At 43.0% G+C, this 15663-nt stretch overlaps 1 pseudogene; it reads left to right on the forward strand.

The window, feature by feature from the left end:
- LOC125519045 overlaps nt 1–15663 on the forward strand; it is a 67061-nt pseudogene that overhangs the window by 10225 nt on the left and 41173 nt on the right.

The following is a 15663-nucleotide window of genomic DNA, read 5'->3' on the forward strand; positions in this document are numbered from 1 at the left end:
AATTGTTGCTTCTCAAATGCATTTTTGAACCAACCGATTAAAATTGCTTAGAGAGTAAAAGAGTACAGGATTGTTTCTGAATTGAATATTGTAAAAATTTCGCTGCAAAGTAAAAGTTTTATCCTCCAATTAAATTGGAACCAACGGGAAAATTTAATTGGAAGAACTATTCTTAGCAATGTTTTTCCCCTGTGGGCGAAATAAGATGCAGATAGTTTTCACTATGACAAAAGAAAGATATTTGTTTTAAAGTTAACATATGGTACTGTTATTTTCTGACCAACGTTGATGATAACAGTACTATAATTCTATGAGCCTTATGTTCAAAGATTAAATCTCTGATAAATTTTGTATCAAAGTGATCAATTTTCAGAGAACAGATAAAGTTCAAAAAATGCTCTTGAGCTAGAGAAATGTATATTTCTTGTTTCCGCTGCAATAAAGTTGATGATGATGATTATTTCTTAGAAAAGTTGTTTAATAGACATACACATTGTTTATGAGCTATATGCATTATTTCCATTTCCGCCAACCGGTGATATGGAATTAATGTAGAAGGATGATGTTTTATTCTAATTCTGCCCAACGGTGATTTAGAATATAAAAGAAATTTTTTAAAAGTTTAATGTGCATATTTTTTAACCAGACCGACATGGGGTTATTTTTTATGCTCGTTATTGTTGATTATTGGCTAAGTTTTCTCAGATTAAAAGTTTTCCATGCTTTCATTCGTGAAAGTGAATGTCTTGGTACTTGTGACCCGAAAGATGACCAAGAAAGGTCATAACGTGAGAGAGTATGTTCTCTCTAAAGAATGGCTTCAAAAGAAAAGAGATAGATCATTGAGAGTCTTGGTTGATGAATGTCTTTCATGTACTCTCTATGAAGAAGGTTTTTCAGTCAACATGATTTGAAATGAAACAAGCAACATGCGTGTTTAATTTGACCAACGTCGGATCAAGCATGTGTGTCAAAGAGCATTTGGGTTTATTTCTGAATTTGATGATTGAATATGCAGTCAAAAGAGCCAATTCTGGCATTTATGTCCCTTACAGGGAATTACCCGCATAGCGGGAAAAGATGATTATGATAAAACCCGCATGGCTGGAAAAGTCTGGGAAAATACCTGTGTAACTGGGTAAAGTTGACATAGTAATATGTCAAAAATCCTGTATGGCGGGAGAAATGTAGGCAAAGGACTTATCATGTATGGCAGAAGAAAGATATGATGACTCATGTGTGTTTAATGTATCCCACTCTCAGAGAAAAGTATGAAGTAGCTATTATGCTTTCCTAGTATCGACCGTACACCTTATGTGTAACGGTCATTAAGCACTCAATAAATCCAAAAAGAATAAAAGTTACAGACGAACCTAAAGATAAGAATGATATGCAAGTGTGACTTGCAAAAGTACTAATGATAAAGAACTATTTTGAGTTTCCAAAATGGAATGAGGAATAAGGAAAAAGTACTCCCATACCAGTTAACAGATAACTTCATTACATATGAAGTAATCAGATAAATGAGGTAGATACTCAAAGTTTCCTCAATTCACAAGAGTTGTGAATGGTTTTTCGAAATTGTGGCAGAAAAGTTCTTACCACATTTCAAGGGGGAGAAAGAAATATGAGATATCCATTAATGAAGAATGTGATCGTCTGGGGGAGTACGACGATCATAATAATACCCCTAAAGAAAAGAAATAGCTGTATTCCTGAATCTTTTACAGTTCCAAAAACAGACTAAGGAATACTAAGACGGTGCTTAAAGTGCCATAAAGAAGAAAGTTTTACCAGAATAAACACAAACAATAAAGTTTAAAGATACGCCATTTTTAGTGAAGATGGAGTAATCTGGGGGAGCATGTTGTATGATCTATACAACACCTAATGTTAACTCTATAAAGGATGAATGAGTACACATGGATCTTGTGACACAGGTCCCTGTAAAACCTATTGCCTCTTGGAAATAAAAGACTAGAATTAACTTGCCTCTTGGCAATGACAGAGCAACAACAGCCCCATATGAAAGATGTGCCAGTACCTGAGACACAGATGGTCTCAAGGAATGAGAAAATCAGATACTTCTGATTACTATAAAGTCTATGTTAGTGAAATTCAAATCGAGGTTGATCCCACCTCATTTAAAGCGCTCAATCGAGCTTAGAGAAGTGTCTGTTTGTCTAAATGATAAGAGACTATGTGAGATGAAATAAAATTGGTGAATCCCGACAATGTTTGGGACTCATAAGTAATTTCCAATGGATCATAAACAGTAGGCTGTAAAAGGTCTACAAGGTTAATGTGACTCCAAAGGAAATATGTAAAGGTGTAAAGCGTGACTTGAATTGAAAATTTTTTTTGCAAAGAGAATGAACAAATTACAATGAGTGTTAGTGGCACATCATGTCCGACATCATGATCTGAGTTACATAGATGAATGTAAAGAACACAAGGGATACTTCTTCAAGAAGTTTTTTATGGACTAGAGCAAGTCTGTAGACAGTTGCATTTAAAGTTTAAAGAATCAGATGATATTTTGGGTTAAAGAAAATGGAAGGACAATTGTATTCATGGAAAGTTATAGAATGGGAAATTCATTTCCCAATCTTGTGCATGTGGATGACGTCCTACTTGCTAGTGGTGATGTCAATCTACTTCAGGAGGAGAAAAGAAGTTCTTGTCCTCAAAGTTCAAAATTGCATTTCTCGAAGCGTCTCTCGTTATAAATATCGAGATTCACCAAGAAAAGAATAAAATGGGGTATTAGGAATGTCGCATGGACATGCTAACACAGATCTCTAAAGTATGCATGCGAGAAAACCTACGCATGTTCTTATAGTTAAGGGTAATGGAACTGGAAACTATGGTGTTCCAAAAGTTGATGAGAAAAGATTGAAAACGGATATGGTACCATATGCTTCAGCTGTTGGAAGCTCAATATATTACCCTGACACAATTCATGGAACCGGGTTGTTTTGGCAATATCCAGTTCATATATAGATCACTGGAATGGAGTCAAAGATATCGGCCTCATGCTGAAAGAAATAAGTTCTCTCAAAAGATTGTGAGTACAAAGACAGGACTTGTGAAATGTATAGCGAAATCCACAATTGTCGCTAACTTTTATACTTGGAGGTTTTATGTGGAAAAGCTCCAAAGAATGAAACAATTATCATCAATGTGATGCAAAGATATTTTATAGCTTGATATGAGGCTGAGGGACAGGCAAAATGGTTAAGGAGACCTGTACCCGGAGTTACTAATGATTGACAACAGCGATAACCATTTTAAGTTGTTCGCTCATATGACAACGAGTCAAGTGTTGATGCCAAACACACTGACACAGAGTTATGCGTTGTAAAGGAGAAAGTCCGGAATTATGTAGAAATGCTTGAAGCATAAGAGCAACAGACAAGTGTTTGCAGATCTGCTTATTAAAGGCTTACCGCTCAGTGTGTTCGGAGAACACACGGTCGACATGGGTTTTATGGTATAGTCTAAGATTTCCGGACAATAAAGGGCCCAAGGTTAAAGAATTTGTTTCAAAACAGAGAGGTACGTTGTGCCTGTCTGATTCTATCGGCAATTGAGCTGTGACGATGAAACATGTTCTATGTATTGATCTGTTATGAAACGAGTAAAGTAAAAGTATAAGGTCAAAAGTAAAAGGTGAGATCAAGGGGGAGAATGTTAGGATGATCTCCACCGTGTGGGCCCAACGGCCCACCGGGCCCTTAGATCCGCGCCATGATCGGGGGCGCTCAACCTACTATGGTTGACGGGCCCCTGTCACCTGCACTACATAAAGAGGTGGGGGCCGGCGGCTCGGATAACGAGGTTCATCGCGATGCCGTACACCCCACCTACATCCCCTACCGATCTAGGGTTAGTGCAGTGCTGACGGGAAGCACCACCACCACCCCGCTACTCTCTGCCATCACCGGCACGATGCCCGGCACCGGGAGCTCCTCGAGCCACAAGGAAAAGGTAATACCTATCACCACTACCGGAATCCCATGCCCACTGGATCAACAGATTCTATCAAGTACATGTTGTTTTAGACTCATTAGGCTGTTTGAGAATGCGCGGCATATTAGGTTTCTAAGTAGAGGTTTGGTGGTATTTCCTGATATACTCTTAGCTGTACTAAATAATAATCTTGCACAGGCTTCTAGTCAAAGTCATCTATATATTTATGTTTAGCCATTAGCCGAAGTTCTACCGTGTGCATGCATGTATTGCATCAAATCAGGGCTCTTTGTGTAGCATAATTACTAATATTTTAAATACTTCAACATGGATATAGTGGCTTAGCTGTTGTGCATGTGCAATATCCTAAAATGTCACCTCATTGGGAAGTCAAATAACCTAATACATGTCACTATCATTCCAGTCTTACATGGTTGTGGAGTGGCAATAATCTGGTAGCTGACTTAATAACCTGGTTACCAAGTGGCTCTAACCTGGCAATTACTAACGAAAAGAAGTTATCGAAACATATGTACGTGAGATCTAGTTTCGACGGTATCATCACAGCAAAGCCAACAATGAGCAGAGAACGTCAATCAGACACACGATTTGGGAGATAGAAGTTCTTGAAAATTCAAAAAAAATGTGTCTTTCTGGTTTCATCTTTGCATGCATTGGTCTTTTGGTATTGTGCATGTGGCAGCGAGTAACCATGCTGTACATCATGGTCTTATCTTATTGAATATCCCCTTTGATGGGAATTAGGCCCCATCCCTAAATACTCTTATTAAAAGTTTGGGTTTTTATCATTTATGCCACCGGTTGTGTTTCGCTACTCAGTTTAACTATGAAAATTTTGGCTTTGATTCCTTCCAATCCGAACAAATCCTCATTGGGCTTTTTTGTAGCACCTGATCAAGGCAAACACAGGTACAGGATACATCAGAAAAAAAAAATTGTCACGAAAAAATACCTATCATCTTACTTGGTTTCTCATCTTACATTCTTACATAGAGATAAAAATACGTTGCATACTAACTAGATCCATAAAACCAGAATTGTTGTGTTTGTGAACCCATCTCCTGTTACTAAATTGGAGAGGTCCATGCTGCACTTTGGGAAGTAGGACGTAGCGAACTGTGAACCTGATGAATCATGAATCGAGTAGCCATGCTGTAGATCATGGTTTATCTTACTGAATACCCCCCTTGATGGGAATTAGGCCCCATCCCTTAATACTCTTATTAAAGGTTAACTTAACTATGAAAATTTTGGCTTTGATTCCTTCCAATTCAAACAAGTCCTCATTGGGCTTTTTTGTAGCACATGATCAAGGCAAACACAGGCCCAGGATACTTTTTTTTTCTTTCGAGAAAACGCAAAAGCTTTGCGTTTCTTTGCATTGAAAAGTGAGAAGTTCAGTTACAGACGTCTGTGGACGCGTGAGTTACAGCGTGATTAGTGTACATCCCATGTTTGTGGCAGTACAAGCCGGAGGCCGGGTGCCCCAGCAGCCGCCCAAGGGGAGGCCTCGTCCTTGATCCTATCGAGTAGCGTGTTCATGGATGGTGTTGCGTTGTCGAAGACGCAGCTGTTCCTGTGTTTCCAAACCATCCAAGGCACGAGCAGCGCAACGGACTACACCAGAAACGAAAGAAATTGTCACAAAAAAATACCTACCATCATACCTTATAAGCTCATGGATTCTTTTTAGAAGAGATTGCCGGAAAACCAAAAAGATCTGTAAAGACTAGAATATCACCAAAGAACTAGCCATGGACAGGGGTGCGTGGAAGCTAGCTATCCATGTGCCAGAACCATGAGTTGGTTGCGAGATCTTATGGGTTTCAGCTCTAGCCTACCCCAACTTGTTTGGGACTAAAGGCTTTGTTGTTGTTGTTGTTGTTGTTGTTGTTGTTGTTGTATTGCCAGAAAACACCTCTCCTGTTTGTAATAAGTTCCGTGTTTCTCCCAGGCATTTGTGAAATGATAGAGCTTTTGCTTGCAAAAGGAGCTTATGTTGACCCAGTATCTGCTCGTGGAACACCACTTCATGTTGCTGCTGCTGAAGGGCATTATGATGCTATGAAGATTTTATTGGACCACAATGCAGATGTAAGTTTAAGTACATACCATTTCTGCCTCAAGTTAACCTACATGTTTTGAACTTTAATTACTTGTGTTTTGCAATTTTTCCCTCGGCTGTCTTGTCATGTTCTGTTTAATTGATTGTGTATGGTTGCTTGATGCTGCTATGGTGTTTGTGCTGCATAGTTAACACCTTGAAATCCTCAGTACATCTTTCTTCTCTTCTGCATGCCCCTCGTTGTGTAGTAGTTGTAATGCTACATCTCATCATAGTGTCTTGGTAATAAGTATGCTTCATCCACTTCCCTTTCAAATTTATAGCACTATACTATCAAATGTACAGTGCATTTCGAATATAATTCTATTTTTGGAATGCGAGCACATAATACTGAACATCTTCTCATTTTTGGTCCCTCCAATGCCAATTTCCATGCATAAAACTACTTAATATGATTGCTTTCTTTGTACATATTGGCCACAATAGATTAGTCTCTAACTCTCTATCATGTATTGCCATTTGTTTTTGAGTGCTACCTGGAATTTTATGAAGTTTACTTGACCAATATGATAGTAAGCTACAAGGTTCCACAACATATTCACACCGTTGTTGACTTCTTGTGTATTTTGTTAATTCCATGGGAGCTGTTTAATTTCCACTGAAGAGGCTTGCTTCGGTTCACGCACCCAATTCTACCTGCATCTGCAAATTCTTCTGCGTGGCTATCCCTCACATAATCTTTCCCTGTCGGCTCATCCATCTTCCCATATAAGCTATGGGTGTGACCGTGTGAGGGTGATGTTGCCTCCCAAATCGTTCTCACTGCTGGCCTGATGCATCATCTTCTTCGTTTTCTAGTTGTGGTTCCATATTCAGGTTTTAGTACCTTCTCTTCTTGATGGCTGCATTGCTTTTGTTGGGGTTTGAGATCCTAATGACTGGCCGGTGATGATTAAAAGATCGAATCTTTCTTTAAACAAAACAGTCTGGATCTGTAAACTAGATTGGCTTATGCTCCATTAATACCGTGTGGCTGTGAAATTCACATCAGATTGATATGAGCGGAAAGGCAGTATACCATGCAATTCTGCTTGCAGATTCCATGTAAACAATCATAAATAAATGATATGCGGTGGTAATCATGGCATTATCTTTGTACTATATATAGGAGCACGTACGTCGGTTCAATGGCATTAGGGCCTGATTACCAATATAATCTTGACAAAATAACCTTCTCACTGATTTTACTGTGGGCGTACGAATCAATTTTCTTTGCTGAAAGCTTGCCTCATCAATTTAGTTCTATTTATTGACCATTGGAGCTGATATCTTAATATTTCTCCAGTACAACAAGATGGTAAATGGTGTGACACCTCTTATGGCTGCTACAGATGCCAACTCAACGGAATGTATCAAGCTCCTAGTTAAGGTGTTGTACATTCATCTGAGCTTTGTCAAGTCCATGAATTTAATTTTGTTGGGTACCCATTTTCTATGTTTATTTTCCATACTGAATTTGTTCTTTTTTACTTCCTTTTCTGGCATTTGTTTTTCGTACTGGCTGCAGTTGTGCATGCTGCAATTTGTGACCCCTTGTACCGGACACTTCCGTAACCATTTTTTTGCTGAAAAAACTAGTGGCGCGTTGAGGCTGGGGAGGACATCTGCATATGTGCCATGTTGATATTAATAGTTACCTAAACATGGTACCAGTTTATGACAATTTTGGTGGTAATTTTTATACTCCCTCCATTTTTATATACAAGGTCACTATGGGATATATATTTTGCATCTATACAAGGCCATCAACAGTAATCGAGGCAAAGTGAATGATATTTTCTGGTACTAACAACCTGTTTAATACTTGCATGCATGAAGTCATAATGACAATCAGCTACTTCCTCCACTCAGTTTCTTTGCATGCATGCGGAGTATTAATGATCCCAGTAAACAAGAAGAAAAGTTAACTTGTAAAGTAGGCATTAAATTTTACATTGGTACCTGTAATCCGAATTTGTGGCCTTGTATACAAAAATGGAGGGAGTACTTACAATACTGAGCATGGACGTTAGGAGATTATCATGAGTAGTCGAAATATTATGCTTGTGCAGTCATAGAAATTTGAGAAAAGATACGCTTATGTAATCAAATCCTTTTTCCTCCTTATATTTGCAGCAAAAATTCAGGTAGTTCGTTAAGATATCATGTATCACATGCATCCTGCATAGAATTGATTTAATTGATGTCCTGTAGGTTCAGGAGGAGCCTATGCTTAAACGGGAAATCACGGCATCAGAGCTTATATCACTAGGGAGTATCTCTTTAAAGAAAAAAGATTATGTTGTCGCAGCAAAATTGTACAGTCAGGTATATTAAAGCACCATATATTTCTTGCTTTTTTTAGCTTTCCAGCATTTCAGTTTACATTGCATGCATTATAATTTATAGTTTCTTGCATAGCTCTCAGTCTGAAAATATTTAAGGTTCCTGGTTTCGCATTAATTGTTGAATGCATAGTCTGAAGTAATATTTTTGGGCAAAAATATACCAGAATACCTGGAGCTCCACATGGACCTGGGTGTCGTTTATCAAAAACTTTAGTCATGGAAAGGTTCCTACTAAAAGGGTCCGGGGCGTAGACTCCAACTGGCTTTGTTATTTCTAATAACTTGGGATTTGTTCAGAAAAGGGTTCAGCTGACAGGTGACACTATGCTGTGTCTTTCTTTTCGTTGCTTTGGTCATGTATCCTCTAAATTTCGTGGTGCAAAGTACTCATTTTGTGATAATGGATATGGACCATGAGATATTGTTGGTACTTCTGCTCAGGTATAAACAGGAAAAAAATAGTGTTACCTTGAGACTAATGCAATATGTTTGAGGATGTGATTAGGATTTCTGTGTCTTGACCACTTTTTTGACAGGGATGACTAGAATGACCGAGTGGGCTAATGAAAAAGCAAGCTGTTTAGAGCCTGTTTGGATCCCCTCCACTCCCTTAAATTCTTTACTCCGCTCCCTGCTCCTATACTGTTGGCTCCACGTGCAAAAGCAGGAGTAGATTTCATGTTTGGCTGTTGACTGTAGAAATTATGAGATGATTGAATATTTGTGTTGTATTGATCTGACCCTCGTAGGGGTATATATAGAGTATAATATAGGATGAGACTTGGAGTACAAGACAAGTTGTAGTTTGCTTGAACTATCATATCTCTCTATGTATCTCTACACAATTATACTTCTAACATTCTTCCTCAGTCGTAGCAAGAGTGGAGCGGATAATTACGACTGAATTTGAAGTCTTGTGCTTCCGTCGTCTTCTCCGCTGCGCCATCATCACCGCATCTTTGATGGGTCGACACCTAGGCGGTGACTGCGTCCCCTTCTGGTGCCTCCCTTGTCTCTCCTCTATTCCCTCCCGCAGTCACTGCGGGAGTGGCGTGCACGCTGGTGACAACACGGACACTATTGACTAGAGTTGTTGCCGATGAGTTGTTGTAGACGTAGCCATTAATGTCAATGTCGAGGTAGCCGATCATGGACAGGTAGCCATGGTCGATGGTGTAGTCGTCGTGGATGATGAAGCCGCACAAAGCCGGAGGCGCAAAAAAATGCGCTATGTTGTAGATGACGAAGCTGCAGTCATGGACGATCCATCTTGCCAATGTCAAAGGGTGTCGTCGGTGATGAGTCCATCGGTTTTGCCGGAACCGGAGGAAACCCATCGAGCACACATCGGTTTTGCCAGAACCGTGTAGCCATGTAGGGGTAGTCACTGGAGTGACGCCGTGTCGATGCAGTCGTGTTGTCATGGATGACGCGGTCGATGCCGTCGTCGTGACATGGTCACTGCCATCGTCGAGGTCGCGTTTTGCAGAAAAGTCTGTCAAACAACGCTAGATGTCCATTTTGTGGACGAGGTGCCGGCGATGTGTTGACGATGATGGTGATGAAGACCTTGACGATGAAATGTCGGCGATACGTTGCAGCGGCGTGTTGATGATGATGAGTTGCTTGAAGACGTCCCTCCGGGCAACGAAGTATCGATGCCGTGTCTTGCTGGAGAAGTCAAGAAGGACACCGGCCTGGCGTGTCGATGGTGCAAATCGTGGTCGCTTCTTGTAGATGTGCTCGACGAAGAATTTTTTTTGTTGGACGCGATGTACCCGTAGATGTATAGCTAGCTTGGTGTCGCGGCATGAGGTTTAGTGTAGATCGCTTGACGGAGATAGCTTGGTGCAGCGGTTCATGGACGTGGCTCGAAGATTGCGTGGGCGACAGTACGGTCGGTGCAGGTCAGCCGGCTCGATGCAGAAGTAGCAGGTCAATGTCGATGTAGACGAGTTCGGCCGGTGCGTCCTAGTCACGTACGCGTACACCGTAGTCGCGTAGACGGAAAACTGACTGGAGCTGCACCATCAATCGTGGAGTCCGTGACGAGGCTGGTGAACCTGCATGGAGACTTGAACATGGATGATCGTTAATTGTATTTGCACTTGGCTCGTCTTTGCTCACGTACTGCCAACACGCATGGACGGCAGGTTCCTCTTGCTTGGGTGGATCGGGAAGCGGCCGCCCTCCCGGTGTCGGTGCATGGTCCCTCCTGATGCCCGGAGACAGCCCCTGAAGTAGCTCGGGCGTCGTCGGCGTGCAGATCGCCTGCATGCGCAAGACGCTGATCGGATCGTACGTGTGGCTGGGCAGTTTAACGATGTAGAGCCCTGAGCCTGCCCCGCCGCATGAGTGTGCCACCTCCTGGTTTATTGGCGACGGCTTCAGATCGGATAAAGAAGTCGATGAAGATGCAGCTGCCGGGAGATCCGGTATGCGAACAGGGATGGATCGCCTACGCCGGACGTACGCACACGGATTTCCTTTTCACCAAATTGCATCTAAGGATCGTCGGATTCTTTTGGTGGCTAATGAAAAAACTAATCTAATGAGAATTTCTAAAACTGAAATTGATCTAATGATGGGGAATTCGAAAATTGAATCTAAACTACGACACCGATCTAATCTTTGATTGATCGGGTGCCGCGTCCCTGGGAGAGGAGATTGATCTCCCTGGGGGCGGCGTGCTGCGGAAGTGGTGGAAGGTATCTAGGATCGGCGTCGTGAGACTAACCGCTCTAATACCATGTAGAAATTATGAGATGATTGAATATTTGTGGGGAGTGCTACACGTCCGCCGACGGATCTTTTTAAAAAATCCGCCGCCTCGCAAGCCGTCCGATATAAGTTACTCAACATACCATCCCACTTCGCAAAAAAAAAATATCCCACTTTACAACAAGAGTGTTGTTTTAGAAACAACGGTGACTATTCCAACAAAGAGCTTTGTTTCATAAACATTAGTGGCTATTGAAAAAAAAGGGCTTTGTTTCAGAAACATTGATGACGTTGCTAAAAGTATCTCTGCGTATGGTATCTCTTTGCAACAAGAGTATTGTTTCAGAAACACAACTTACTATCGCAACAAGAGCTTCCTTCAGAAAACATGCTCCGTTGAAGGAGCACCGTGCGCCGCAGGAGCACCGTGAGCCGCTGCCGTCGCAGGTCCTTGCTATGATGCTCGCCGAGACGAGCCCCCGCCGCTCCCGGATGTCTCCACCTCCTGCCCCCGCGGGTATTCCTCGTCGAATCTGGCGAGATCCGGCTGGAATCCTCACCGTTGTCGCCCTCCTAATTGCACGAGTAGCCGTCCCTCATGGCTCCTGGACGTCCCCGCCTCCTGCCCGTGCCCCATCCTCGTCGGATCTGGTGAGATTCCTCGCCTCCATGGCTCCATTGCCCTCCAGCTGTAAGAGTCACTGCCGCTGCAAAAAAGGGCCAGGAAGTTGCAAATTTTCCCTTCCGAAACAATTGCTCGGTTGCAGAACGGTGTGTACACAGAGGTGGGGGTGGGGTTGCTCTCGTCCATCTGATCAGCTGACGATCTGACGGACATGGAGCCGACGGATGGACTGTGCGATCGGCCGGTTGAAGATAAGCTTTCCCCATATTTGTGTTGTATGTTGTGTTGTATTGGTCTGACCCTCGTAGGGGTATATATAGAGTACAATATAGGATGAGACTTGGAGTACAAGACAAGTGGTAGTTTGCTTGAACTATCCTATCACTCTCTCTTTATCTCTACACAATTATACTTCTAACACCACTCCATATGGTCGCGGGAGGGGTTTGCTATTCACGGGAGAAGAATTATTTTATCAGCCAACCTATCAATTGCGGGAGTCGCACACGGAGCTCAGCTTTTGGCACTTCGCCAGATTGCACTACGACCGGCTCCGCTCCACTCCTCTGACTCCACGGAGCTGTGGCGTTCGGCGCTGCTCCGGCAGCTCCGGGAGCGGAGTTGCGGAGTGGAGCAGGTCCGAACAGGCCATTAGTATAAGTTATTTAGTTCAAAAGTTACTCTGCAGCTATGTGCAGATTTCTTGTTAGGACTAGAATAGGATGAACGAGTGTACTTTAACATTGTGCTATATATATTTAGTAAATGTATGTTAGGCTGGCTTTTGTAGACTTGCTAATTTGTATTTTATGTAGGCTAGTATGAATTTCTCTGCAGCTATGTGTAGATTTCTCTGCAGCCTAACGATCCGAGTTCAATTCTTAGAATTGACAAGTGATGCATATGGGTTTTCCCCCATTTATTGAGGATCAAGTTTGATGCGTGGTGAAACCACTCATCAAAAAATATCTTGATACTCAATTAAAAAATTCTGAAGACCATGTTTATCTTGGTACTCATACTAAAATGGTCATATGCATCCCATTTTTCATCTAGATTTCAGGGGAGAATTCCAACTGACATTGCATAAACTCTTCCAAAGCGATGGCGCGTGAGGGGGAAGGAGAGGGGGTGCCGGCCGAGCCACCGCCGCTGGAACCACCTCCGCTAATCAAGCAGGCGCGTGGGGGTGAGGTTGTGGCTGCCTTGCCATCGTCACCGGCGCCGCTGCGGCCGTCGGATTGTGCTGATTCCGAGTCAGACTCAGATCTGGATCAGAATCCGTCCGCCAGACCATTGGATTCAGTGCGTTGGAGTATCCGTTTCAAAGATGACCGGATGGTTGAGATCTGGCGGGATGGTTTCGTGTACGAGCACCCGTTGTCAAGATGGACGACGGTGAGGGATGAGGAGCACAACATTCTGGCTGGACGGTACCTGCGAGATGGCGAAAGGATTCAAACAGGTGCGCGTTTGCATATTGATTTCTTCGAAATTCTTGTGTTGGATCGCTTGCAGGTTTCTTCTAGCGGGAAGGAGCAGATCAAGATCGTTGATCTAACCACTTCAAAGCATCAAATCACGAGACCGGATCCAGGGGTTGGAGGAAGGTTCTGGGTGCTTGTTGATGACGAAGAAGAGGAGTCTGACGATCGTCACTCGGCTGCAGCCAAAGAGCCAATGAAGAATGGGTTTTTGTCGTCGTTGGCGGCAGATGCTGTTGCGCCTTCACTCAAGATCCTGTCGGGAGAGAGGTTCAAGGACAAGAGGAGCTCCGCGCCAAGACCGGCGGCGGGCTGCAAACCTGCGGCGCTAGCAATCAAGCCGTGGATAGGACCCCTCCCCAAGGTAAGTTTGCCACATGCCACCTTATAGGAATTCTTTCCGGCAGATGGGTGGACGAAGGTCACCCGAAAAAAGAAAAAGAAAGTGATTCCGGCGAAGGTTCACACGCCGCCGCCGGCCATCGGTCCAGGCGAGATCCGGGCGGCGCGCTGCGTGTTGGGGAACGTAGTAATTTCAAAATTTTCCTACGCACACGCAAGATCATGGTGATGCATAGCAACAAGAGGGGAGAGTGTTGTCTACGTACCCTCGTAGACTATAAGCGGAAGCGTTATGACAACGCGGTTGATGTAGTCGTACGTCTTCATGATCGACCGATCCTAGTACCGAAAGTACGGCACCTCCGCGATCTGCACATGTTTAGCTCAGTGACGTCCCATGAACTCTCGATCCAGCTGAGTGTCGAGGGAGAGCTTCGTCAACACGACGGCGTGATGATGGTGATGCTGATGCTACCATCGCAGGGCTTCGCCTAAGCACTACGATGATATGACCGAGGTGGATTATGGTGGAGGGGGGCACCGCACATGGCTAAGGGATCAATGATCAACTTGTGTGTCTATGGGTGCCCCTGGCCACGTATATAAAGGATGGAGGAAGGAGGAGGCCGGTCCTCATAGGGCGCGCCCAAAGTGTGGAGTCCTACTAGGACTCCCTAGTCCTAGTAGGATTCCACCTCACATATCGAATAGGAAAAAAGGAAGGGGGAAGGAGAAGGGAGGAAGGGGGCGCCCCCTTTCCCTAGTCCAATTCGGACCAGTCCATGGGGAAGGGGCGCGGCCACCCTTGAGGCCTTTCTCTCCTTTCCCGTATGGCTCATTAAGGCCCAATACGAATTCATGTAACTCTCGGTACTCCGAAAAATACCTGAATCACTCAGAACCTTTCCGATGTCCGAATATAGCCTTCCAATATATCGATCTTTATGCCTCGACCATTTCAAGACTCCTCGTCATGTCCCCGATCTCATCCGGGACTCCGAACTACCTTCGGTACATCAAAACACATAAACTCATAATACCGATCATCACTGAACGTTAAGCGTGCAGACCCTACGGGTTCGAGAACTATGTATACAAAACCGAGACACGTCTCCGATCAATAACCAATAGCAGAACCTGGATGACCATATTGGCTCCCACATATTCTATGAAGATCTTTATCGGTCAAACCGCATAACGATATACGTTGTTCCCTTTGTCATCGATATGTTACTTGCCCGAGATTCGATCGTCGGTATCTCAATACCTAGTTCAATCTCGTTACCGGCAAGTCTCTTTACTCATTCCGTAATGCATCATCCTGCAACTAATTCATTAGTCACATTGCTTGCAAGGCTTATATTGATGTGCATTACCGAGAGGGCCCAGAGATACCTCTCCGACAATCGGAGTGACAAATCCTAATCTCGATCTATGCCAATTCAACAAACACCATCGGAGACACCTGTAGAGCACCTTTATAATCACTCAATTACGTTGTGATGTTTGGTAGCACACAAAGTGTTCCTCTGGTATTCGGGAGTTGCATAATCTCATAGTCTGAGGAACATGTATAAGTCATGAAGAAAGCAGTAGCAATGAAACTGTAACGATCATAATGCTAAGCTAATGAATGGGTCTTGTCCATCACATCATTCTTCTAATGTTGTGATCCCGTTCCTCAAATGACAACACATGTCTATGGTTATGAAACATAACCATCTTTGATAAACGAACTAGTCAAGTAGAGGCATACTAGGGACACTTTATTTGTCTATGTATTCACACATGTACTGAGTTTCTGGTTAATACAATTCTAGCATGAATAATAAATATTTATCATGATATAAGGAAATACAAATAACAACTTTATTATTGCCTCTAGGGCATATTTCCTTCAGTCTCCCACTTGCACTAGAGTCAATAATCTAGTTCACATATTCATGTGATTTAACACCAAGAGTTCACATCTTTATTTGATTAGTTCACATCTCCATGTGACTAACACCCAAAGGGTTTACTAGAGTCAATAATCTAGTTCACATC

The sequence above is a fragment of the Triticum urartu genome, chromosome 7, assembly GCF_003073215.2.
Source record: "Triticum urartu cultivar G1812 chromosome 7, Tu2.1, whole genome shotgun sequence".
In the NCBI taxonomy this organism is placed as follows: Eukaryota; Viridiplantae; Streptophyta; class Magnoliopsida; order Poales; family Poaceae; genus Triticum; species Triticum urartu.